At 37.7% G+C, this 27,610-nt stretch overlaps 1 pseudogene; it reads right to left on the bottom strand.

Annotated features, from left to right (window-relative positions):
• Positions 1–8,485: 8,485 nt before the first annotated feature.
• Positions 8,486–10,883, bottom strand: LOC126625467 (subtilisin-like protease; annotated as a pseudogene).
• Positions 10,884–27,610: the final 16,727 nt, after the last annotated feature.

Below are 27,610 nucleotides of genomic sequence, written 5' to 3'. Positions count from 1 at the left end.
TGGTGAACAATCTTTTAGGTTCTAATTAGCAAGGCAGTGAGGTGATTGGCATCAATCCAATTTCATATGTTTAATTCAATCACTTAGTGAATTAAAACTTCATTTTAATTCACCTTTCTTATTTGATGACTACATTTAATCATCTAGAAGAACTCACAAGCTATGAGTGACATCTAACCATATGTCATAGCTACCCAAGCTAATGTAGAAGTTTATTCGAAGAACCTAGTCAGTTGGAATTACAATGTAATTCAATCCTTCTCTAATACAATACTCTCAATCACATCATTAGGGTATGGATATATCATGTCAAACCCCTAATGTGATTATTCCTTCTTATATGATCCAATTGAGTCGTATAGGAACGCTTTCCTTTATTACGCTCGATACTTCGGCCGAAGATTCCCGAATCATATCTTAGAGTATTCTTCCTCTCTTATCGAGGATTAGAGATTCCTTGTTGCGCATACACTTGCCTTCATGACTAAGTGGCTTAACCCCAATTATGCCGTGGACACCCTCGAATGGGGAGACTTTGACATAATCAAAGATTAAGTACTTAACCACAAGACAACGACGATGCCTCAGGTCTAAGGATTACTTACATCTTTCCAACCATTAGAGTTACTTGCTTGACATGTGAGTAGACCTCCATGCAAATACTCCCGTTCGATTGTGTTCAGTGAACTCATTCCCTTAATGAGCACCTACATACTTGTCTTAGTGTCACAACACGAATGGGATGAGACTTTCCATCCTTCCAATTGAAGCAGACATAGTATGTACCGGTCTACGCATTGTCAGTATCCCTCCGACAATCCAACGACCAGGAACCTTTTTGGACATCTGGTTATGTGAAGAAGGTCTCTATAGTCTAACATTATTAGATTACTTCTTCAATCGATCCATTGTCCATGGATACACTATTTAGGACATATATCGTTTATTGAGATAGTCCTAATTCGTGTCTTTGCCATTTGATGTATAAGATTCATCCATACATCCATTCATTTGTCCTGAAAGATTTCTTCCAAAGATTGACTTTCAGGGCATATTTCCAACAGCATCATCAGCAAAGAAGCATCATAACCGCTTAGTCCACGACGTTGGCTCCATTATGCATCACTACTACCCCATGTAGTGGGAGTTTTGGAAAGTTGTACCAGTAGAGATAAAGGCCTCCGTTCTTCATTAGCTATTGGGTTAGTAATGTTGATTTTTTTTTCATAATTTTTTATTAAAGTAGTCAAAATTAGTAACTTTTAACTTGATTAACTTTTATCCTATTTGGAGCATCACTCTGATCTCAAGGACCTTGATGCCAATCAAAGCAAATATATACAAGAGCTTTTCACCGACTGGTTCACTTAGTGGCAAGAGTGACCTCCACAAGCATTTTCAGAAATACGACGATCTGACTGTCACTCTAACATAAGGGTGCCCCATGGAGTTGCTGACATGCCCTGAAGATTGGGTATGGCTCTGCACCCATCTTCAGGACAAAAAATACTTGGTAAGTGAATTATATATATTATTATTGGTTAATAATATTTTATTAATACTTTAATTCGTTTATTATTTATTTCAATACTTTGTAATTAATATCGACACTAATACGGTTAAATAAAAGCCAAGGTCAGCGTGATAAATAGGTCGGGTAAGAAACTTCTCCACCACTCCAACTCCCGACGCTTCTCCTATAGGGTGGAGGAATGACGTCGAGTAACCACATTTTTTTATAAATTAATAGTTTTACTCTAAATTACACAACTAATAACATAGTTGTTATTATTTTTTAATGTAGGCGTGGTCAAAGTTTCCTAAGATTGACACATTCAAGAAGGTGCACTTGCGGCCTGAGGATAAGTTGACGGAGGAGCTCCATGTAAGTTTTTGCAATTTTTAAATTTATAATTCTTATTGATTTTGAGTGAATGTTATATAAATATTAATTAACTTGGTTTTATAATTATAGACTACTATGGTGGAAGGGAGCCAGACTGTCCTCAAGGAGGTGGCTTCCCAACTTCCTTTTGACACCCCGATTGAAAAGGTACCCCCTCCCTAGGATGCAGGTCTTCATATCATGACGGAAACCCTCGACCAAAGACTCAGTCCTAGGCCGAGGAAAGTGTATCAGGGCCTGGTAAATGCCCTACCATCGTGAGATGGCAGTTTCCTATTCCACCTCCACCTCGGGTGTCACAGCCCGTCCCGAAAATTCTATATCGGGAGCGTGAAATGACGAAAGTACCCTTAGCGGGTACTAAGATTTGTGTGGCTAGGGAATAATGTGGTGAACGGTTTTGGTTGGACCACACCACACACACGTGCAGGACCTTTCTTTCCCTCACCCGTGCTCTCTCTTTCTTCCCTCACAACTCTCTCACTCTCTCTCTCACCCTCGAACGTATGGACCACCCCACAAAACCTTCAAAACTTCAGGGATCGACGTGGAGATTAGCATCATCGTGTTCGTGAGTGTCATACGAACTCAAAGATACCATTTTCAGGTAAGAAATCCTTCGTTTTCACGTTCAAAACTCGATGACCGAATGTGGCACTATTCATGAACTTTGTGTTGGTTGATTTTTAGGACAATCCAAGCTCACAGTGAGCTTTAGGAGGTTCTAAGGAAGCTCGGGGACGTTCGTTTGGGGGTTTTGGACGTCGGGATCGTCGAGTTCGAAGTTGGCCGATTTTCTTGGAAATTCTCCGGTGAGATTTCATGATTTTTAGAGCTTTAAAGTAGTATAGCGTGAAACTACATGTTGAGGGCTTCAAATTGATATAAAATTCGAAGAAAATGGTTAAGAAACAAAGGAGAACAAGGAATTACAAAACTCGCCGGAATCCGGCCACCGGAAAAACCAGTCCGGCTAGCCCAGTGAGGAAGATGACACGCCCGGCGCGTGGCCTGCGCGTAACCGCGCGTGTACCGTGCCTGTCCTTGGCGCGTGGGGGCGCGTGCCACATCAAAAAATTATTTTAAAAATATGTCGACGTCCGTGACGTCGAGTAGGTCACTATGGTATATTCATATACCCAAATTGAGCACCGTATGAGAAGTTATTGAGAATTGTTGGTTATATGCTTTAAATAACGTTTATATAGTATTCACCGCGGCGGCCGGTGCGGCGGCACGTGGCCAATGACCCGCCAATGTCATTCTTAGCATGTGTTTAAGGTTCTAGGTTCAGTTTTGATAATGGTTGGACGTAAATTGAGTAATTGAACCTAAAATTGGTTAAGATTCGTGGTTAGGCGAAAATGTGAATTTACGATCCAACCGTTGGATCGTCACCAAACTTTGATACGTTGTAATACGTAATATTTGAGGATTATAGGAACTTACGGATTGGGAATCCAAGTTACGGATCTTCCGGAATTGGAGTTGTAAGTTCATAAAATAAAATGTTAACCGTCACTTAGTTTTGGAAATTGACGGAGATCCGACCGTTGGATGGTAATGAAATTTTAGGATGTTGTCCTAGAGATATATTGTGGACCTCTTGAAGTTATGGATTTAAAATTTGAATTACAGATCTTTCGGATCGAACTACATAGTGACGTATTTTATATAAGTTATATATTCTATCGATATGAATTCTGAGGTTGGATTTGGTTATTGTTTTAGGCGCCGATCGTCATGACGCCTTGACGTATTGTGCTAGGGAGTTGTAGGGCGAACTCCAGGTGAGTGGGTAGTTTTGTTTTCGTATTACCTATATACAACTGTTTTTCCTAGAAAATGCGTTTATATGAAAATTATGATTTAAATTGCCATGCATGCAAATGTTGAGATATTTAGTTTGATAATCAATGCATATATATGTTAATTGACGCGGTGGACGCACAGGTGAGTTTTATATTATTCAGATGAGTTATTTGATGAAAATTGCATTGAAAGCTCATAACCTGCACCCTAGGTGATAGTGCTTATATTATTCACCACACCGCACGCTCGTCTTGGATCCAAGTAGGTGGATGTCGTACAGACCATGTGAGGGTTCCGACATGCTAGTCGTATAGATCACTAGATGTGATTCCGACTAGTGGGTGACCTTAGTTATGCGCGCTGATGATTGATGAGAGAAGCACTATAACGTATTTATACACCTTTCATCGTACAGACTACTATACGTAGTTCCGAGTGATGTGCAGTGTAGTGCCGTACAGGTCACAGTTGGTGACTCCGGTAGGGCCGTATAGGTCACTGTGGTGACTCCGGTTGAGTGGGATGTTGAGCTTTAGAATCAGCCGTACAGGACCATTGTAGGGTCTCCGGTTGATTTATTATTTCACCTGATTGATATTGATGCATTTCTGATTATATTTGGCATGGCGTGGCATATTATTTCTAAGATGTTATGTTGATGGATATGAGCTGAGTTTTGATAATATGTGTATATATATGTTTATATACTATTTTTTCTGGGAAAGTATACAGGTTTTACAGCGAGGGGTTAGAAATGTTTTAAGTGAAAGAAGTGAAAGGTTTTCGAGAAACTTTGTTTTACTGACCCACTCAATTTTGTTTTGCACCCCTCCAGGTTCAAGTTAGCAGAGCTTTGGTGGCTATGAGAAATCCAGCGGTGTTCTGACAGAATTCACAAAAGTAGGATTTACCCTCGGGTGTTATATCTTAGTAATTGTATCTCTAAAGCTTCCGAACTGTGTAAATGGTTACGTCACTCTCACGTGACGGCCAGCACACCCTCCTTCAGGACGGGGTGTGTTATCGGGATAGTTCACATCATTAACAGAGCAAGTATTGAAACTCCAACAGCAGGTGGCAGCCCAAAATAAGCACATTGCGACCTAGACTACCTCATCGCTATCTAGAAAACCGTATTGCTGCTCAAGAGTCTAGGATGGCCCAGATCATCGCCGCGCTTCAGATGTCCCACTGTAACATCCCCTACACCTTCTCTTCATACACCTTCGACCTCACAGGCCCCCAACCTAGCACGGCTAACCAGCGGCGTTGATAGTGATGATTTTGTGTTGTAGTCTTTTTTTATAAACATTCGTGCTTTTTAATTTTTTTTTTTTTTTTTTGTGCTTGTACATACATTTTCATATTTATTTTAAATCAATATTTTTTTCATATCAATTATTGTTCCTAATTAAATTTAACCAAACAAAATTATTTTGTTTAAAATTCATTTTATAAACATTTTTTTAAATTTAAAAAATGGTTTGCTCAATGAAATAGTTCGTCGTCCCTATTAATATGCCCAACGACAGAGGTAAATCTTGCAATAAGCAAAACTTTGTCCCTTAAAACTTTATATGACAAAGCTAGCCTTCGCTCTTTTCTTGCACCACGAAAATGTTCGTCCTTTTAAACTTCATGCGACAATTGGTAGTTCGGCACGCATGAAAGTTCATGTGACAAATATACTTCATCCCTTTTAACTCAAGGTGACGAATATTATTTTCATCACGCAAAATTGGTTGCGCGATGATTGTTCTTCTCTTCGTCGCGCAAGACTTTTCTTTACAAGCCTTGCGCGATGAACTGTGGGCAACGAAGTATTCGTCGTGTAGTATTTTAGGAGGCGAATATCTTCTTTGTGCGACAATTTTTATTTCGTGGTGATAACTATTTAATGTAGTAGTGTTACACATTCACCAACCAGAAATCAAAACCCTAAATTATAGACATTCATTAAAAGGGAATGTAAATAAGAAATGGAAAAGGAACCTAAATTCGGTTTCTTGAGAAGTAAAAGGGCATAAAGCAACTTGTTGGATAAATATCAACAATCAATGATAAATGTATATGTCACATCCCAACCCGGGCTCCACCACATCCCGGGCTTGCCTCTGCCGTAGTACGATATTGTCCGCTTTTGGCCCCGACCATGCCCTCACGGTTTTGTTTCTAGGAACTCACACAAGAACTTCCCAGTGGGTCACCCATCCTGGGATTGCTCTTGCACAAACTCACTTAACTTCGGAGTTCCGATGAAACCCAAAGCCAGTGAGCTCCCAAAAGGCCTCGTGCTATGTGGAGGTGGACATGTACATATAAGGCACATCACCCCATCTTCATTGGTCGATGTGGGATGTTACACTATATATGCTAATAAATAATAAATGTGAATAAATAATTTAATAGAGTATGACCAAAATGAAATAATATTAAACAAACAAATTGAAGATCGAGGCTTGCATACCAAAATTTCGTCCCTATTATGTGCTTGTAGTTCTACAGATGTCTACTTCACCAGGATTCAACGATCCAAGTCAATATTTGTGGAGCCAAAAATAATCACAAGGCGACACGTGGATTCTTGGGTAAAAGAGGACAAAAATACCCTTGAGGCATACTGGGATTCCTACGCGCGAGCAGCGGGCAATCATCCCTAAACCAAGTCAAAAGTGCCCAAAATAGGTAACAATTTAAAGCCTATTTCATCAAATCCTTTCTATAAGGTATCAAATCCTTTCTATAAGGTAATTCCTAAAACCTAATTTATTCTATATATTTTGTATTCCATTATTTAGCTAATCAATTAGCTAAATGATATTTTCCTTTCATATTCCCTAAAAATTGATTAATTAAGGGATTAATTACCTAATCAATCCCTTAATTATCAAATAAAACACCCATTCACACCTAAAATTACTAAGAGGCCGGCCACCTCCCTTTTCCTAACCTTTTTCACTTTTCTCCATTTTATTACCCCATTTATACAAATAATCAATTTTGTAACTCCTAATTAAACCCAAAAAATCCTAGCCACCTCCTATCCCTATAAATATACTCTCATTCTCACCAAAAAAGCCAATTCCAATCCTCTTGCAAAAAATACTAAACACTCTAAACACTTTTTCTCTCTAAAATTCTAACTTTGGCATCGGAGGTTCTTCGGCCAAACCCCCCCCCCCATTCATCGTGGGCGTGTGAGGCTCTTGGCCTTAACCTAAGGTGTTAATTGTTGTGTAGGTGCAAAATTGTCCAAGATCAATGAGGAAGAAATTTGCATCCACAATATTCTAGCATCGAAAAACTAAACTTCTGGCGAATTTCTTTGTGGTTCTCTCAGTAAGAAGGATTGGAATTGTGGAAGATGAATTTGATTTTTCTGTGTTTTAAATGTCATGCAAATGATGTATACATAATTGATTTATGCCTATTCTCAACAAGTATGAATATGGGATGTGTCTTTTGGGAGACATCTTCTCAAAGGGGGGCGTTCTTTCATCGCTTCAGACTTCATCTAAAAAGATGAGTCTGTTAAATTAAAAATTAAATCTAAAATTAATTAATTTAAAATAATTAATTAGAGCCTGAGCCGATCTTTTGATAATTAATTATATATATTTATTATATATTAATTATCAATTAATTAGCACACCCCAAAGCCCAAACCCAAGGTTAAGCCCAATTTTATTCTCCATGGTCCATCACTCCAATCACTTTCTAAAATGGACAAAGCCTTATAAAGTGAGGGAACCATTTGGTGGTGACAAATGTGGGACAATGATATATCTACTCAAAATTTCCAACAATACCCCACATTTGAGTTGAAATTTCATTCAAACACCACCAATTTACTTATAACACCCCACATTTGAATGCAAATGTAAATGCAAATGTGTTACTAGGCTACCTAAAACTGAGAGAGAATAAACATGATATGCATTGGGCGAAGTGTATTTTGGACTTGAACCTACTCTAGTGAAAACATATCAGGTTTACTTGTGACCCAATGGATGTGAAAGATCATGAACTGTTCACCGCAGCAGTAAACCAAGACAGTATGCTGCACACATATCACGTCTGCCACACATCAATTCATACGGTTGTGTTCATTTTTTTCCTAATATTTGAGTCAAGAGGCAATGATGAAAAGTTCGATAATCTCACCATTCTCATTGCTCTAAAGGCATGTGCAAGGTTAAGGCACCACATATGGAAAATAATACATGGTATATGTTTGTGGGTTATGCCTTGATAAATTGGATTCCAAATGTGGAGAAATAGGCGAGGTTGTGAAAGTGTTGGACGAGTTTTCACAACCAAGTGTGTTTTTATGGAGCATGACAAAAAGAAGGCAAAAGCTTCTAACATTTTATATTTCACCCCTCTCCCCAACAATTCTTGGCTTCACCATTGATCATGGCTTGTTTATACAAAGAGTGGGTTTCTAAATATCTCTGTGAGTTTCTATACATCACATGCGGATCAAATGTAGTTTCAAATTGAAATGAACTGAATTAAAGGTTTTTAATTTGGTGATCAAGTTCGACCTAAGTCAACAGAGTAAGAAAGTTATTTGCATTACATGTTCATATCATGCGTCATGTTATTCTTTGTAGGAAAATCGTAGGTCCATTACCTACGACGTAGCTCTTAGGCTGAATGAAAAAGTGAGACTCTACACATAGGCATATAGAGGACCAAATCTTAATGTTGCGGAGTGTCAAAGATGACAGCTATAGGGGTAGTAACATTATGCTTATCAAAAAATCATTTCAAGTATCCCTGACCTTGTGGTACACCATCCTTCCCAGCACTATCTTCTGCGATAAAATCGACATGGTATGTAATCTCCTGGTTAAGCTCTGTGAATGTAAGAACCTGCGGATTCATACTCATCCCCATTCGGTGTGGTACAAAAAAATCCAAGTTGTAAGTTGAAGTAGCCCGGCCGATGTTCTGCACGGTCCTTGTATTGTACTGAGACCGAGTTTGAGTGGGACTTGCATTAGTAGTAAATGAAGGGTAATTGAGCTGTACTTCTGGTATGACTCTGACTTCCGAGCATTTTACAGTCTGTTGGGTGATGATCATAATCGTTGTTTCATTGTAATTCAAACCGCACAAGTAAGGAAAGTAATCCTCCGGTTTTATGTCGAAGATAAGCCCCGGGTCATTTGCCTTTGCAGGGTTGACACGGCCTCCACCAGTTGCAAAGACGTCCACGGGTTTAACCTTTGATCAACGATGGGCGTGCCTACGAGGTTTAGTACATCAGTGGTTGTCATGATGGCATATTTAATAGCAGCTGGAGACCAGTCAGGGTGTGATTTCTTGATCAGAGTTGCAATGCCACTTAGGTGAGGAGTTGCCATTGAGGTACCAGAAATTATGTTAAGTGTGGCCTTAGGATTAGGAACTATAGCATTGTCCATTAATTCAGGCCATGCTGCTAGGATGTCGACACCGGGTGCAATGATGTCGGGTTTCAAAATTCCAGGGCTTGGAATGCTTGGTCCTCTTGATGAAGAGTGAGCGACCTTGGGAGCAAGCGCATCTCTGTAATAGTGCCATAGGTGTTGAGCATCTCAGCTTTTGATTTTAGTTTTCTGTCAGTGGTACTTGCTCCAACTGTCAGAATCCATGATAAAGATTCATGGAAAGGTCCAAAATTTCCAGCTGCACAGCTGAAAAATATCTTTTTTTAATTGCTGCAAATACACCGATTGCAATCACATCATCGTAGAACAGTAATGAGAGGCCTTCAAGTGAGAGGGAGAGCACGTCCATGCCATCTTCAACAGTGGCATCAAGACCAGCTAACATATCACCTTCCCTACAACCAGGCCCATAACAGACTTTGTACATTGCCAAGTGAGCACAAGGTGCCATGCATGTCATCTTTAAAATTTCAAAGGCCTTGTGCGAAATTTATAAAATGGCCTATTTTTAAGATAGTTTTTATTTTTTTTAAAGTAGGATAAAATATTGGTACTAGAAAATAATAACTTAAATCAAAACAACATTTAGGACTCACTGATTGTAAGTTTACAAATATCATTAAATAAGTAAAAAGAGTTTCAAACATAACTTTCATTAAATAATAAAAAAAACAGTTCAATCTTAAGCAACCAAATAAAGAAAAGAAAAAAAAAAAGCTTCAAAAATTCTAACTTTAAAGTTTCACTTGAATATATAGCATTATTATATAATAAATTTGAAAAGAAAATCGTTTTTTTAAGGTGTTGTTATTGCCACTCCTACTATCTCATTGTGCACTTCAAATTTTTATATTTAGAAAGAAAAAATTTACACTTATAAAAAGTACACTATAAAATTTTAAAGTGCTAATAAAATTATATTTTTAAAATATAACATTATTACATAAAATATAAGATACCAAAAATTTTTAGAGACCTTATACAATTGCACCTTTCGCTCCTCCTCAAAACTACCTCTAGTGCCATGCCTTCGCGTCTCCAAACACACTGGTGCCTTGCACAAAATTTCCAGCAGCGGTGTTAGAAGTGTGGGTCCCATGTCCATGTTAATCAAATGGTGTTCCGGTAATATTCCCTTCTTCTACACCCACAAAATTTTGTGCACCAATAAGCTTGTTGTTGCACACTGTTCCATTTAGCTGGAGGAGTGGATACTCCTTCGTCACTGAATGAAGGATGATCGAGTCCAATGCCAGTATCCAAGAGCTCTATTATCACACCTTCACCATAGTTTGCTTGTTTCCATAGTCTTTATCCTTGGTGTAACCCCAAGAAGTCAGGACTATGAGTAGTTAGCAAAGAAACCATTTTCTGGAGATGAGCCGACAAAAACCCTTCTTTGGTTTCCATTATTGCTTTCATTTCCTCTGGTTTCAGTTTAGCTGCAAATCCAGTGACCACAGTGCGGTATGCATGAACGATCCTCTACTGGTTTGAGTTTGCAATAGTTTCAGGCAAAAATGACTGATACCATCAAATTCTGGTTCTACAGAAAATTTCGAAGAGACGGGCTTTTCGAGAAAAACAATGTAAGTTTGGAGGCTATTTTGCTCCTCTTCTGTGAATGTTGGAACCTCCCCTTGATCCAGCTTGAGGGGTAATCTCACCCTAAAACCAACAAATTCCAAAATCCTCAAGCCCTCCTTTAAATCGAAAACAAACATCATGTTGCCCAATAGTTGAATTTTTCTTGGGAATTCTCGCCTATCCCTGAGATTTTCAGGGTGGGTTTTGGTTATCGGGTCACAAATTTAAAAGGGTTTTAACTTTGGGAGGAGATGAAGATCGATGACGATGATTGGAGTTCGTTAGTGTGTGGATGATTCCAGTGGCGCGTTGGTTATCAATCATGGTGATTCTTAGGGTTTGGTGGGTAAATTTTTGGGGATTTTGCTTGGAATTTTGGCCTGCATTCGATACCGCGTGCCAGAAATTATCCAGTCCTGTACTTCTACAAGGAAATACAAAGTAGCACATATGAAGTTGTCAAGGGAAATATGTAGACCTGGCATTCGTGTCGTGTTTTTCGTGTTCGTGTCGTTTTCGTGTCATACCCGATATCTTAACGGGTCATGTCGTGTAACACCCGTTAAAATAAACGGGTAAAATGACCTGACCCAAAATCGATCCGATAATATTAACAGGTAATATGACCCAACCAGTTACCCGTTAAGAAAAATATTTTTTAAATCAATAGATAATCAAATGAAAAACATAATACTAAATAAGTATATACATTCCATATTATCACATCCAAAACATAAAAACACAATTTTGTTTTAAGTATATTTTCACTTACCTAAAGTCTTTAATAGTTTTTAATTAATGTAGAAGTGTAAAAAAATATAGAAAAAAATATATAAACACTCGAAATGACAAGCTTTATAACTTTCATGAAGAGCTTAACTTCGAAATTCGCCACTATAATCATATAAATCATAGATCAAAATTTAACCGTTGATTGTTGTTCACATTTATGCTTTATTGTTCTCATCAAATTTCGTTTTTTCAGATTTTCTTTTTTGAAAACACGATCTATTAGAGGGTGCAGGTAGATGCATGGTTTGGATCGTTGATATTATATTTAGAGTTTTACGGTTAGTGAAAATATTGCTTGATGTTTATAAAGTTTCTACAAATTATATGACATTGACTCATATTTCAGTTAACCGTAAATATCGAAACGTGATATCATCTTCTTACATCTGCCAGATGATCATGTTTTCAAAAAATAAAATTTTGAAAATGAAATTCAGTAAGAAGAATAAAGCGTAAATGACAATCGACGGTTAAATAAATTTAAGGTTTCACTACTACAAAATTATCTATTGCTGGCGGTCCAAAAACTTTTTTCAACGATCCAACCGTCAAACTTATTTGTACACATTCCAAGATTGCATACGTAAAAAATCGTAAAAAACAAACATTCAAAGATTACGTAACGGAACAAAAGTTATCGACGGTTATAAACGAAAAATCACAATTTAACGGTTATTTTAGCTCCGATTTTGATGATTTTTTACAGATACACTCCTCGACCCTATAAGAATGTAATGAATAAATTTGATCTTTAATTTAAAGTATTTACACTAGTGGATACCACAAAAACTTATTTTATACTTAATAGAAGTATAATATTAACTCCAAGTGTTTATTTAATCTACCGTTTTGACGCAACATGCATTCTACGAAACTTTTTTCAACGATCAAACCGTCAAAATTATTTGTACACATTCCGAGATCGCATACGTAAAAAATCGTAAAAAACAAACATTCATAGATTACGTAATAGAACAAAAGTTTTCGATGGTTATAAACGAAAAATCACAATTTAACGGTTATTTTATCTCCGATTTTGATGATTTTTTACAGATAGACTCCTCGACCTATAAGAATGTAATGAATAAATTTGATCTTTAATTTAAAGTATTTACACTAGTGGATACCATAAAAACTTATTTTATACTTAATAGAAGTATAATATTAACTCTAAGTGTTTGTTTAAATATATCGTTTTGACGCAATATGCATTCTACGAAACTTTTTTTAACGATCCAACCGTCAAACTTATTTGTACACATTCCGAGATCGCAAACCTAAAAAATCGTAAAAAAACAAACATTCAGAGATTACGTAACGGAACAAAAGTTTTCGACGGTTATAAATGAAAAATCACAATTTAACGGTTATTTTAACTTCGATTTTGATGATTTTGTACATATACACTCATCGACCCTATAAGAATGTAATGAATAAATTTGATCTTTAATTTAAAGCATTTACATTTTTTTTATATATGAGTGATTGTATATATATATATATATTTTTTACATTTTTGACACTTCTACAATAATTATTATTAATTTTATTAATTTTGCCCTCAAATAAAAAACATTATTCATGAGGGTTTGAAGGATTTTAAAAATATAAACGATAATATAAGTTATCTATTCGTGGAGGAATAGTGATAAATCACGAGTGTTTATATATTCTTTCACATTTTTCATACTTGTATGTATGTCTTCTTAGACCTCAAACGAACTCTGATACCCCAAACCTGTTTGGGCTTTGTTCCAAACCTCAAGGTAAGTCTAAAATGGTGGAGATGGATGTGGGTAGTTTCGGATTTAGGTAATTTGAACCCAAAACCGCTGCACCCCACCGTGCGGGTTTTCCCATTTTCTAGGCCAAATCTCGCCAAATTTGAGGTGGAATGAGGGAAGGTCATGGAGTTGGTTCTAGGTGGTTAGGCAGTGTAATTTGCCAGAAAAATGGGTGAAAAGCCGTTGGAACACATGGAAGTCGCGGGACTTCAAAAGGACCTGATTCCCTCATTTTCTCCTTCCTCATTTCCCCTCCTTGCTCTCCTCTCCCATTGGCCGATTCCATCCTTTTTTCTCTCCCACATTCTCCTTTTCTTTTCATCTCAGCCACACACGTGGCTCCTAATCAAAGCTCCAACAAATCTGGAGACTTCCAGATTAACAACCAATTTACCATTTTGTCCCTAACTAACAACTCTTTCATTATAACTCCGTTTCACGAACGGTTTTTGCCTACGCACTCGTGAGATCGAGCTCTATCCATATGAAAATAAATTTGATAAATTATATGAGGATAAAATACGTTCCCATAAAATTACGTTTAGCCACCTAAGGGCATTTTCGTAAATTCACTTATGAAAATTATAAAAACCGTAAAATTGGGAACGGGTCGTTACATCACTTGTTTCATGGCACCGCTTTCTCTTGTTTGCAAGGAATAAACAACGAAATCTTATTAACCAAGCACATAAAGTGGCGCCAGTCTATTCTAATTCTATCATTTTGGGAGTGATGGAAAGGTAAGTGTTTATTTTATTTTTTTATTTTATACAATTTCATAGGATGTTTTGATGTAATTCACCATATAGCACCCTAGCGTAGGGATGACTATTTAACCCACCAAATCCGATCTCTACAAGTAACCGACCCGAACGGTTTAGAACCCAAATGTTTTAAATTTGAAGCTTAGGGATATTTTATTTCTCATAGCACCAATCATAGTCTTGTTCCTTTCAATCAGTGGATTGTTGAACCGTCACAACTTCGATTTCACTAATTTGGACATTTCTAACATAGACCACTTTATGTGGGTAAAAGATGTGAATCTCCACTTGACTATCACGAAGCTGAGAAACCATTGAAGCCAACAATGGCATGGAAGAGCTAAATAAGCCTCTGCCATGATCTTCATTCGAAGACTTATGCCCAAAGTATTATAAACGGAAATAAATCCCAAACTAGGATTCCATGGCTCTTTGGCTCGCTCCTACGGACCATCTAATTATGAAATACATTGCCTGAAGCACACCATGATTATGTCCATTACGATTCTAAGGTTCATAAAATCTGATCGAATCTTGATTGGAGAATAATTTTCTCGTCCTTCCATGTTTCTAACTCGCTCTTGAAGCAGCAGTGTACAAAGTGGAAGTTTACCAAATTCTTGGATTTGATTACTATGACAAATGTGAGAGTGATCGTTGGCACCTAAGACCTAAAACTTCAAACATAAAACTTCAAGAATAAGGGATCGTATTTTTGAACCTTAACCTTGCATAATCTACTTTTGTGTTGATGGAATTGATAAATGGTTAGGAATTTGTTCGTGCCCCTACCGATGTCGTTGAGTTGTGAGACTAATTTTGCTCCACTAAACATCGTTGGAAGAGCAGAATGTAGACATGAATAACCTTATTGGCCAAATCCCCTTAGTAACTTTGGTTTATTTTGTGAACATTTTTTGATGTTCTTGGATTCACGTTTGGTGTTTGTTTTAGTTATGGATAATGTTATCAGCATTGTCCTCGAATATGAGTTAATTGAATCATGTTTTTAATACATGTGACCGAATTCAATTAAACACGTGATTAGGTACGAATGTGGGAAAGCTAGTTGTCAAGATGAATGTGATATTACACATGCTAACTTTATACCTAAATCATATCTCTAGCAATGACTTTAACTCTATCCAACCTGATTAAGATCATTGCCACACTCCTCGTTGTATGAATGGTATTGAATTACCATTTAAGATACCTTATATTATCCCTGTTTCAGAAGAATGTCGTTGAGTTTTAAAGATATTAGAAAGAACAATGATCATGAATGATACACTAAAGAAAATAGAGTGGAATATATTTCACCACCTACAAAATTCAAAGTCCAAAGTTATATTTTGGGGTCAATGAGCTGCCTCCCAACTGGGATGCACCACATGTGGCTGGGCTAAAGACTGGTGATTCGAGTAATTTACATGCCTTGGCACAACTTTTTAGGACACTTAGGTCGAACAATGACGCTACAATGCATCTATTTACCCGAAGTAAAGATCTTGTGCTTACAAGCACACTTTGACAAGCCCGCTCATTAGGGAATTTAATTTTCTATATCATCCCTCACAAAGATACGAAATCACTCTTTTTCACAGTGGATTCAAGGGAATATATGTGGACTAATCTAACCAAAATGCGGACCATATAATTACTTTATGGTTTTGGTTGATGAATCGACAAACTGGTCACATGTTTGTCCACACACATTGTTGGTAAACCTCTTGACTAATTTTAAGGGATCACCACCTTAATTATCCCATAAAGTCTGGAAGACTGGATAATGCTGAAGAGAAGGTTTTTGATAAAGTATTGCATTTCTTTTGGGTTTATAATTGGACATCGAATTCCTATTTTCACCCCCAAACAGCCTCACAGAGTGATCATAAAGCACAATTTAATTGATCGCCCAGACCATGGTGAACGCACCAAGCTTTTGGTTTCTACCTAGGGCTATGCAATCTTGTACGTAGCTATTTCGGTCCGCCTTGAGGCCCATTGCCACCCAACCTATTTGATATTACAATTGATTATTGGGTACGAACCTGATGTTTTGTACTTACGCATTTTTTGGGTGTGCATTCTATGTGCCAAGTTGCGATGCCGTAATGTACCAATATGGGTCCTCACATAAGGATGTGAATCTTTGTCGATTATGATTCTCCGTCACACTAGCTTTCTTAGAGCCATTGCAAGCGATCTCTTTACCACTCATTTACAGATTGTCAATTTCATAAAACAGTCTTCCTACCATTAGGGGGAGATAAGAACATCAACGTTCCTGTAGAACGATGCAAATTTGCGTGGACGTTACCCACTATGTCTCATCTCAATTCCCGTACCGCACAAGTATGATAGGCAAGTGTGATGAATTCTAGCTTTCAGAATGTTGCCCCAGACGCATTTCTCTAATCTAGCTAAAGTTACGAGATGATATACTAGCTACAAACATACCTGTAAGGATAGACGTACTTAACATACGTTGAGTCAACATCCCTGAAGGGTATGCCGTCCTTGTTGGACGATTTGGCCGCCCATGTTGGACGGTGCGGTACATCGGTGAATAGATAATCAATTTTTCTCGGCCTGAAGCACGACATATCATTCGGTTCATAGGATTTACTTCCCTAAAAGAGGAAGATCATGGCAAAAAATGAATCCATACTCAATTGTTGTCTCAATCATTTCCATCTCATAAGATTAATCCAGATAACTCTTAAGACTTGAAGTTCTTGGTCCAGTATACTAGTTTGGATGAGATAATGGAATTGGAATGAGATTATCATTGATGATGTTTTCATTTATATGGTAGCTACCGACTCAAATGAAAAATGACGATATCAAACTGTGTTACGTTGAACAATGAGAACTAAGAACTGGTTGGACAACCGAAATCACAATCCAAGTTAAATTCCTTACCAAAGTGTATTTTGGACCCGTAATTCCTACACTGCCGAAGGTAACCTTATTGTGCTACTAGTGCGAAATGAAAAGTAATGAGATGAATGAAACAGTGCGATGTAATGCATGCCATACGGCGCAATGTTTCTGTCAGACAACTTGCGATTGACTACAACATAATGAAATGTGGTTAGTGTTTCTCCATGGGGATATTGATACAGAGATTGACACGTAAGTTCCCGAAGAATTACATGGATTGGTTCAAATAGTTCCAAACCACGGAACACCCTCTTAACTCATTTAAGGTGTTCACTTACGGATTGAATCAACCTGGCGGATGTGGTATTTCTGTTTAAGCGTTGTTTAGACGGTATTTGGTCTACCAGTTGAGCTACACCCCGAAGGTGTAACCACTGAGTATACTTATGATCTTCCATACGCTATATGCAAATGAGACCCTTGAAGAGGTTATGGAATCTGAAGTTCCATATCCAACTTCAACTTTGTGCTTTCTTGTACTTAGCCCATTGAGTAAGACATGAAATCTCATTCGTTGTTGATCTATTAGTAAAGATGCAACATTGTGCCTACATGCAGCCACTGGATTGGTATTAAAGACATTTTTTCATTACCTTGAAGGTACTACGGATTCGACCTAATCCTAATGCATCCCGAGATGATCTAATCCCTTGATCCTCATAATGATGCTTGCGTTGTTTGTTGTGCTGACGTTGGTTGCTTATCAAACTCGCATAAGGCACATCCCCAAATGGTTATGTCTTTATCGTTATTGATATCATAATATCTTGGAGGTCCACGACATGACCTTAGTTGTAAAATCTTTGAATCGTTCTAAGACTTGCCACACTTCACGATATATTGCGTCTACATCACATTAGCAAAGCATCAAGAAACTGAAGTCATGCAAGCCGATCCCAGACAACCTTGCCGACCTTTACATGACATCACTGACGAAGTCAACCTTCCAGAAGCTTGTTCGAGGAATTGGTATGCCTAACTATTCATGTGCAATGCCTGTAGTTCTCATTTAGAAGTTTTGTCAAACTCAAGGGGAGTATCCAGAACTGTACTCATTTGATTTTAATGTACTCATTTTCCCTATGATTAGGAGCATTTTTCCCACTGGGTTTTTGCTACCTAGCTAGGTTTTGACGAGGTACCCATCCTGGGCTGGTCATACCCTTGTGAGCTTTTCTACTTGCGTCCAAAAGATGTATAGTTTTGACTTAAAGCAACTTCTCACTTTTCTCCTTAGTCTATGGGTTTTTATCTCACCTTGGGTTTTACCATAGTGAGGTTTTATGAGTTTTACCTTTTATGCATTCTTCCGTTGATTTGAGACTCACATTCGCTCATTGTGTCGACGAGTTCATCAATTGTACTTACTATTTCGCTGAAGACCTGATGCACTATTTACTTGAGTATTTACACACTCAAGGGGAGTGTTGCAGTCTTAGACTAGATTTTATTCTAGGGATGTGATATCCACACACCCCATGACATACCCCGATTCTAGAATTAGGGCGTGCTGGCCGTCACGTGAGCGTGACGTAACCAAAAGTGTGACACGGAAGCAAAAAAGGGTAAAAGAAATACGAAGGAATAAAAACCAACTACTAGCAATAATATCCAACTAACATGCTAAAGTGAGTTTAAGTGTGAAACACACATAATCAGAGCATAAATACTAGGTGCAGTCAAGTATGACCATTACTAAATTACAACACCCAAAGGTGAGTCCTATATTTAAGTAGGCTGTCAGAACGGCGTGGGAATCCTCGTGAGCCACCAACACTGCTAACTAGAACCTGGAGGGGCGCAAAACAAGATTGAGTGGGTCAGTAAAACAAAGCTTTTCGAAAATATTTCATTTAATAACACTTCTAACCCTTCACTGTAAAACCTGTATACTTTCTAAGAAATAGTATATATATAACCATATATAACAGCAAATAACTCAAATCACATGTCTTTAACACCTTTCAAGAAATATGCCATGCTATGCTTCAAACATAATAAGGATGCATCAATATAACAGGTGAAATAAGGAATCAACCGGAGACCCTGCAGCTGTCCTATACGGTTAATTCTATAGCTCAATATCTAATCCAACCTGAGTCACCAATTGTGACTTGTATGACGCTACTCTGCACATAAATCGGAACTACCTGAAGTAGTCTGTACGACAAGAATGGTGTAAGAATACGCTCTAATGCTTCTCTCATCAACAGCTGTCTAACAATCTAAAGTCACCTACAAGTCGGAACCACCTCTAATGGTCTGTACGACATGTCGGAACCACCTCTAATGGTCTATACGACATGCACCTACTTGGATCCAAGGTGAGCGTGTGGTGCGGGGTGAATAATATAAGCACTAACACCAGGGGTGCAAGTTATGAGCTTTCAACACAATTCCCATCATCAATAAATCACATCAATAACATAAAACTCACCTGAAACTCACCTGTGCGTCCACAACACCATTTCACATATATACATCAAATACTAGTTCATATATTTCATATAATATGTATGCATGGCATTTTAAAACATAATTTCATTTAAATTCAATTTCTGGGAAAAATCAATAGTATATAGGTATATACAGAAAATAACTGCCCCCTCACCTGGGGTCTGCGCTACGACTCCCTAACATAAGAACCAAGGCGTCCCGAACGCTCGGTGTCTAAAATAGTTATCAAACTACATCTCAGAACTCTTATCCATATAATATGTAATTCACATAACACATATCCTCAAGGGCATTCAATAATAATGCGAGACCCGTTGATCAAAGGTCAATTGTCGACTAAGTTCGACGATAGGGTCATAACCCCAAATAACTAAATCTGGAAGATCCACAACTCAGATTTCTGATCCGTCACTTCCCAAGATACACATTAACCTTCTAGAACAACATACTAAAATTTCTTTACGATCCGACGGTTGGATCTCCGCCAATTTCCAAAACTAAGTGGCGGTTAACATTTTATTTTATGAACTTACAAATCCAATTCAGGAAGATCCGTCCATCGAATTCCTGATCCGTAAGTTCCTGAATTCTTCAAATATTACGTACTACTACGTATCAAAGTTTGGTGACGATCCGACGGTTGGATCGTCGATCCATATAATGGCCTATTAACATATCTTAGAGAATTTTGGCTCTAACAATCAATCTACGTCATTCACTTCTCAAAAATGAATTCAAGACATCACATATAGTCTAAAATAGCATTGGCGGCCCTTAGGCCACGCGCCGCCGCACCAGCCACCGCGGGTGGCGGTCGGCCGCTCCGACTCGCCGGAAAATTCAACTATTTCTAAAAATTACCAAAATTTTCAGATTTGAAGATCTCAATGAAAAGAACAACTTTCATACCTGTGACCAAGGCCAATTTGGCTTGGAAGCACTTCAATTTCACCAAAATCTGTGCGGACCCTAGAATTTGGTGTGCTTCGATTCGACCTTCAAACTTGTTCCAACGCCTCCACCACTGCTTGGGCTTTGCTCCTGGGTTCTAGGGAAGTCTAATGGTAGTGGTAATTGAAGGAAAACGTTTCACAAGTGGTGGATTTCGAGCAATGTTCTTCATGGCACCCACTTTCTGTTTTTGAATAAATTACAACCAAATTCCTTCTAATTTTGAATGGGAATGGAAGAGGGAAGGCTAGGAAGTTGTTTCTAGGTCGTGGTTCGAGACAATTCATCGGAAAGTGGCCGGGAAATACGTGAATTTGGCCTTGGAGCTCGACCGGGTCGCGCGGGTCAAGAAGAAGACCCGGCGGTTCCCCTCCTTTTCCTTCTCCCTCCTTTCCCTCCTTCCCCTTTTCTAGTTGGCCATCCTCTCCTTCTCTCTTCTCCTGATTCGCCAGCTCTCTCTCATTTCTCTCCCGGAGCTCCTGCTCTCTTCCTCTGGTTGGGCAGCTTTGCCCAATCTCTTCTTCTTCTTTTTCTTCTACCAGCCACGCGCACACACACACACTGTTGGAAATGTGCCCTAAAGCCAATCATATGATGATACTTTACGGACATTTCACATGTTAAACTAATCTAGTTTTACATATAAAGGGCAAAGATTATTGTTTGAGCCGTCTCATATAAATGTTATATGCTTAAACGATAAAGTCCAAGGAATATGTGATTGGGAGAATGTAATCTAATGAAGTTAGATTCATGAGACCATTCTTTCGTAGACACATCCTAAATGTTCCTGATCATAGGATTGTCAATTGGGCATTGACAGTCCGTAAAGATCGGTACGTACTATGTCTTCTCTCAGGGAGAGTGATTAGTCTCGAGTCATTGGTGTGTGTGACATCAAGACAAGTACGTAGGTGCTCAATAGAGAATGAGTACACTGAACGTGATCAACGAAGAGTTCTCATATTCCATGTCACATAAGAACTCATGGTTGGGATAATGCAAAGTAGTCCTTTGACCTGAGGCATCACAGTTGTCTTGTGGTTAAGTCCTTGATCTTTGATTATGTCAAAGTCACCCCCTCGGGGTGTCCACGGCATCGTTGGGGTTAAGCCACTTAGCTATGGAGACAAGTGAATGCGCAACAAGGGATCTCTAACCTTCAAACAGTTGAGGGAGAATACTCTATGATATGATTTGGAATCTCTGGCCAGAGTATGAATGAGATTAGGGAATGCGTTCCAAATCACATTCAAGGAAATCATATAAGCAAACGATTTACATTGGATAGTAGACATGAGTAAATAAACTATCATACCAAACAATGTGGTCAAGAGTATTAGATTAGAGAAAGACCATATTGCATTTGTAATCCCGAACTGAATAGGTTCTCTATCCTCTTCTGATTAGCTTGGGTAACCATGATATGCTGCTAGGTGTCACTCATGGTTTGTGGAAGCCCTAAACGTGTGTAATCACTAAAGGGAGAATTGAAAATAGTTTCAATTCACAATCGATGTAAAATGGTTTTAATCGCCCACTACCTCGCTAAAAGGAACCTAATGGATCGCACACCATAAAAGGTGGAGATTGAAGATTAAACGGAAATGAGTAAGAATGATTAAATGGTTTAATCATTTATTTATGGCAAGGATTAATTAATATGTTAATTAATCAAACGAATAAGTTCGTTAAAGACTTCGGGATAGTTTTGGACCTTAAGGCCCAATGGGCTTCGAACGTCAAGCCCATTAACTTAAGTTGTATGACAATTTAATGAATGAAGATTCATTAAAGCCCAAAAGCCCAAAATCCCCTAAATGGCCGGCCATGATGAAATGAATTAGGGTTTTGGTTGTTTAGGTCACTTAAAGAAGTGACTATATAAATGATTTTATAGCCAAATATTCATGAAGTGTTAAAAAGGGTTTATTTTGGGGGAAAATTGGTGAGAATTGTCTCTCCATTTTCTCTCTAAAGAGGCCAACACCTTGGAGGGTGCATCTAGCAATCCTACTACTCCAAGGTCACTCATTTCTTCTACAATCTAACCTTGGTGAAGAGACTTAGAGGTTCTCAATTTTGGGAACTTGGAGAAACCTATTCTTCCAACCAAATCCATAGATTTTAGATGCAAGGAATGAAGGCCCTCTCTTTGGGTGATTAGCCTTTGCTTATGCAAGGAGGAATCTACAAAGGTAATAATTTCAACTCACTTTGTTTTGAGTTGATTAATGGTTCACCAATCTACTAGGCTTTGAATTTCATGGTAATGTTTTGTTTTTGAGTACATGCAAGCATGATTCCGCCTTTAATTGTTAATTGCATGCCATATGATGTTGCTCAAATGAACATGTTTTTCAAAATAAATCCTTCACACACGTGACCTCCCTTCTTCTTTTTATTTTCTTTCCTTTCCATCCATTTCAACACTTACATACATAACACACCACAACGCTTATAACTGGGGGTAAAATAGTAAATTCACATCCTTGATAATAAAATAATACATATCTTCGGGACGGGCTGTCACACCTCATTTTACTTCTCACACACCTTTTTAATTTTCGGTCTTCGGATCGAATGAATTGAAGAAGATCAACAGACATAAATTATCAAAGGTGTGTGAGAAGTAAAATGAGATGTGTGGATAGCACACCCATTATTCTATTAAAGTTGTAATTCTATTGGGGTAAGGAATTTACCTTCCCTACTACTATAAATAAAGACACAATGGGGTGAGATAACACACACCTCACAATTACACATCTCTCTCTTTCTCTCTACTGATGTCGCACCCCTCTCCCTGAAGGAAAAAATTTGTCCTAGCTAAGAACAAGTATGAACATTTGAATACACATGCAAGCTATCAACACTTTAAAGTAGGCATGCATCCAAAAACAATTCATAAAACCCATGACTTTCAAAGCCTAGTATATGGTGAACCAAAATAAACTCTTTAACAAAATTAAAGAGAAGTAAAGATTTAGTGATTCTTTACCCTTGAAGCTCATCCTTGTTTACACAAGGGATTCACCCAAGTGGAGGGCCTTCAAGTCACCTCCAAGCTCCTTGAATCCTCCTTGTGTTTTCCTCCCTTTAGTGCTCCTTTTATAACATTTGTTTAGAGGAAAAAGGATTTGTTCTCCAAAAACATCAAAAGCTTGATGTCTCTAAGTCACTTCACCAAGGTTGTATATTGTGAAGATGATATGGATGACTTAGAGAGATTTTAGATGCTAGTAAAAATCCTCTAAGTGGCCGGCCTCTATGTAGAAAAAGAGAGAAAATGTTTCACCCAATTTCTATTAGAAAACCCTAATGAGAAAATTGCTATAAAGTTCCTTTTATAACATTTTCTTTGGTGAGTGGCAAACTTGTAATTAAGCAAGCTTGCCCATTCACCCTAATGGCCGGCCTCTCCTTGTTATTGGGCTAATTTGCCCATTTTGTTTTAGTTGTCATACAACTTAAACATAATGGGCCTTGTGGACCAAAACACTTTTGGGCCCCGAAACCCAAAACCAACATATAAGCCCAATACGAACCTTTCGTATAATTAATTAACTAATTAATTAATCTTAACCATTCTTCAATTAAACCATTTAATTGCTTATCCATTTCATATAATTTCTTCACTAACATCCTTATGTGGTGTGCGATCCATTAGGTTCCAATTAACGAGGCAGTGGGCGATGTTACTCTTAACGATCGATTGTGAATTGAAACCACATTTCAATTCTCCCTTAAGATTAGTGTTTGCTAATCTTCAGGGCTTCCACAAACCATGAGTGACACCTAGCAGCATATCATGGTTACCCAAGCTAAGTAGAATTGGTTGGAGAACCTATCCAGTTACAACTACAATGCAATACGGTCCTTCTCTAATACAATACTCTTAATCACATTGTTTAAGTGATAGTTTGTTTCATGTCTACTATCCAATGTGATACTTTCCTATATGATTCCTTTGAATATGATTTGGAACAAACTTCCTAAGTCATATTCATATGCTTTGGCCAAAGACTTTAGAATCATATCTTAGAGTATTCTCCTTCCACCATGGAAGGTTAGAGATCCCTTGTTGTGCATTCATATGCCTACATGACTAGATAGCTTGACCCCAACAATGCCGTGGACAATCCGAAGGAATGCCATTGACATGATCAAAGATCAAGGACCTAACCATTAGACATCTATGATGCCTCAGGTCAAAGGACTACTTTGCATATTGCAACTTTAGAGTTCATACATGACATGTATGTTCGAACTCTCTTTTGATCGACGTTCAGTGTACTCGATTACTCTTTCGAGCACCTATGTGTTTGTCTCAGTGTCCAACACCAAATGACTTGAGACTAGTTCATACTCACGTTTGAGTCAACATAACACATACTAACCTTAGCGGATTGTCAATGCCCAATTGGCAATCCTATGGCTAGGAACGTTTTAGGAATGAACATAAGAGAGAGGTCTCGATAATCTAACTCATTAGATCACTTCTCTCTTAGAACAAATACATTCCTTGGATTCCCTTATTGCTTAAACACATGATACAATAAATAGTGATTAACAATAAGCTTTGCCCTTCATTAAACATATAAAAGTTTAATACAATAAGTATTCCAAAAAGCTATTACATCAAATGAGTGGCTTTGTGGGCATACTTCCAACACTCCCTTCGTCCTTTGTATTGCTTAGTAAATTAGGTCTACGACAATTACATCCATTGTATTAATAATAGCAATTTATTTAAGATCGCTTTTATTTAATTAATAATATAAATATATAAATATCATAATGGGGAAAACTGTTCCCTAATGAAAAATCTGTTACCCGACAGGGTATGGGGATTCATCCGAACCCAATCCGCCCTGTTGTCATCGCTACCCTAGCATCTTGAACGAAAGTAACAACATAATTAACAAATTGAAAAGGTGGCAAACAATCATCCAAAACAATGTTGAGTCAATCCTTTTTCAATTTAGCAAATTGGGTCGCTTGATATATTTTAATCATTGTTTACTAAAGAGGTGGAAAAGCAAAAACTTAGCCCTATAAAGATAAGATAAACTTAAAAGAGAAAATAAAATTTGAATAGTTAGTTGAAAAGTTGATAATGTTGATTGAGTGACAAGGTTGTTTTTTTTTTTTTCTTTTCTTTTAACAAACGTTATTTTCTACACTAAGAGGGACAAGAGAGTAGGCTATGACTTATAATAGACTAATCATAATGTGATTTAAATTCGCCTTTGGTAAGAATTGAACTTAAGACCTCTTACTTATAAGTGAAGAGGAATACCACTACACCGTAATACTAACTGTTAATTAAGTGACAAGCTTTTAAAATAGCATAAAAGTACCACATAAGTGAGCAATGAACATTTTTAAATGAAAAAAATTGTTAACTCCGTTGAAGATGGTCGTAGATGCAGTGACAATCCAATGAGTAGACCACACACCCAAGGTAGGTATTTACAACCCATGCCATTATCTCATATAGCAATTGGAAGATGGCAATCTCTAAAAATCAATAAAAACTGGCCGGTAAAAATTGAATTCAGAATAAAGTTTTCGTTTATATTTGTATAAATTGTTGGAAAATTTAATAATAATATTATTATATTAAATTTGTTAATTGAATGGAAATTAGAAGTGAAGTCTTTTGGTAGAAAGATGTGTCTACTCAAATGAAGAGTTGCAACTTTTGACTTTTCATAAATAATCACATGCTTTCCAAAGAGGTATCTCACATTCTATAAATAGGGAAGCTCCCTATAATCACAAAATAACTTTTCATCATACATACATATAGTGCATTAAATATTAGAGAGTCTTATTGAGTTCATATGAAAGAGTTTATTGTGATTCATGGAGCCTTGTGATTTGGAGTGCTACTATTACAAGGACATGGTCGTTGTATCTTGAGAGACATGCGCCGATCAATCATGAGCACCGTAGTGGGGCGTAAACTTGTCTTAAGGACAAAGTGTCCAACACTTGCCTCAACCGTATTTTCGAGATTTTTCTAATCCATTATATCATGTTCATTTAGCATTGCTTACTCATGTGCATGCATTAATTTTGATATATAATTGCATGAATTATTTCTTAAAATTTTTATGTGATTTAATATAGCAATTATACCCTAATTTTTCCAACATAAATCTTGAAGGAGTTGAAATGCTTTCCCCTTGTTTCGTCAAAGTATGATACCTCATCAAGTATGAGTGGATGTAAATTTCGTCCAAGGTTGAATTGATGAAGCTTCACTAATAACAAGAAAAATCGTTAGTCTAATTGACGAACACCTGACAAAAAGAGTGTTTTTTTTTTTTTTGTTGAAAAAAGAGAGTGTTCACTAAAGGACTTCTGATGTAGATGTCAGAGAATAGTTTAAGAGAAACTAGACGAAGAAACCTACACTTTGCTAGTGTGATGCAGACCATTCTCCGTTGGCAACTACACAAAGTTCCTGAAAGGCCTTTGGTAGGTATAGTGTCGGCGTAGCACGGGACACCCAAGGGAGACTTCGAAGAGTCAACTCATGCCTCCTTGGACCGGAGAAGGCACGGTGGTAGAAGTGTTATATCACATGTCTAAATGACACTTGATATGTGTGTGGTCCCAAAGACCCACAACCTATAGGGCAGGCATCTGAGGTCTGGTATGGTATGTTCACAAAGTCAAGGTAAAACCATCGTACTTAACTAAAAATCCACATGTCATTCTTGAATATTTAAAATTAACAGTTCTTATGTCACATCCTAGTCCGGGCCCCCATCACTTCTCGAGTTCAACTTCGACGTAGCACGACATTATCCATTTTGGGCTCCGACCACGCTCTCACGCTTTTGTTTCTAGGAACTCCTGCGAGCAGAACTTCCTAGTGGGTCACCCATCTTGGGATTGCTCTCGCCTAAACTCACTTAACTTCGGAGTTTCGATGGAACCCGAAGCTAGTGAGTTCTCAAAAAGCCTCGTGCTAGGTAGAGATGAGAATATACATATGAGGCTTACAGGATCCTCACCCCAGAACGATGGGGAATGTTACATCTTGTCTTCAGTCTTTTTGCTCTTTTTTTCTAGCTACTGAAAATTGTATAACTGCCGTTTTGAATTTTTTATATATATTTTTTATTTTTAATCTTCATACTAGTCATCTTATAGCAT

The sequence above is a fragment of the Malus sylvestris genome, chromosome 6 (genome assembly GCF_916048215.2).
Source record: "Malus sylvestris chromosome 6, drMalSylv7.2, whole genome shotgun sequence".
In the NCBI taxonomy this organism is placed as follows: domain Eukaryota; kingdom Viridiplantae; phylum Streptophyta; class Magnoliopsida; order Rosales; family Rosaceae; genus Malus; species Malus sylvestris.
Note: the sequence above shows the minus strand (reverse complement) of the source record. Positions and strands in the feature narration are given on the sequence as shown.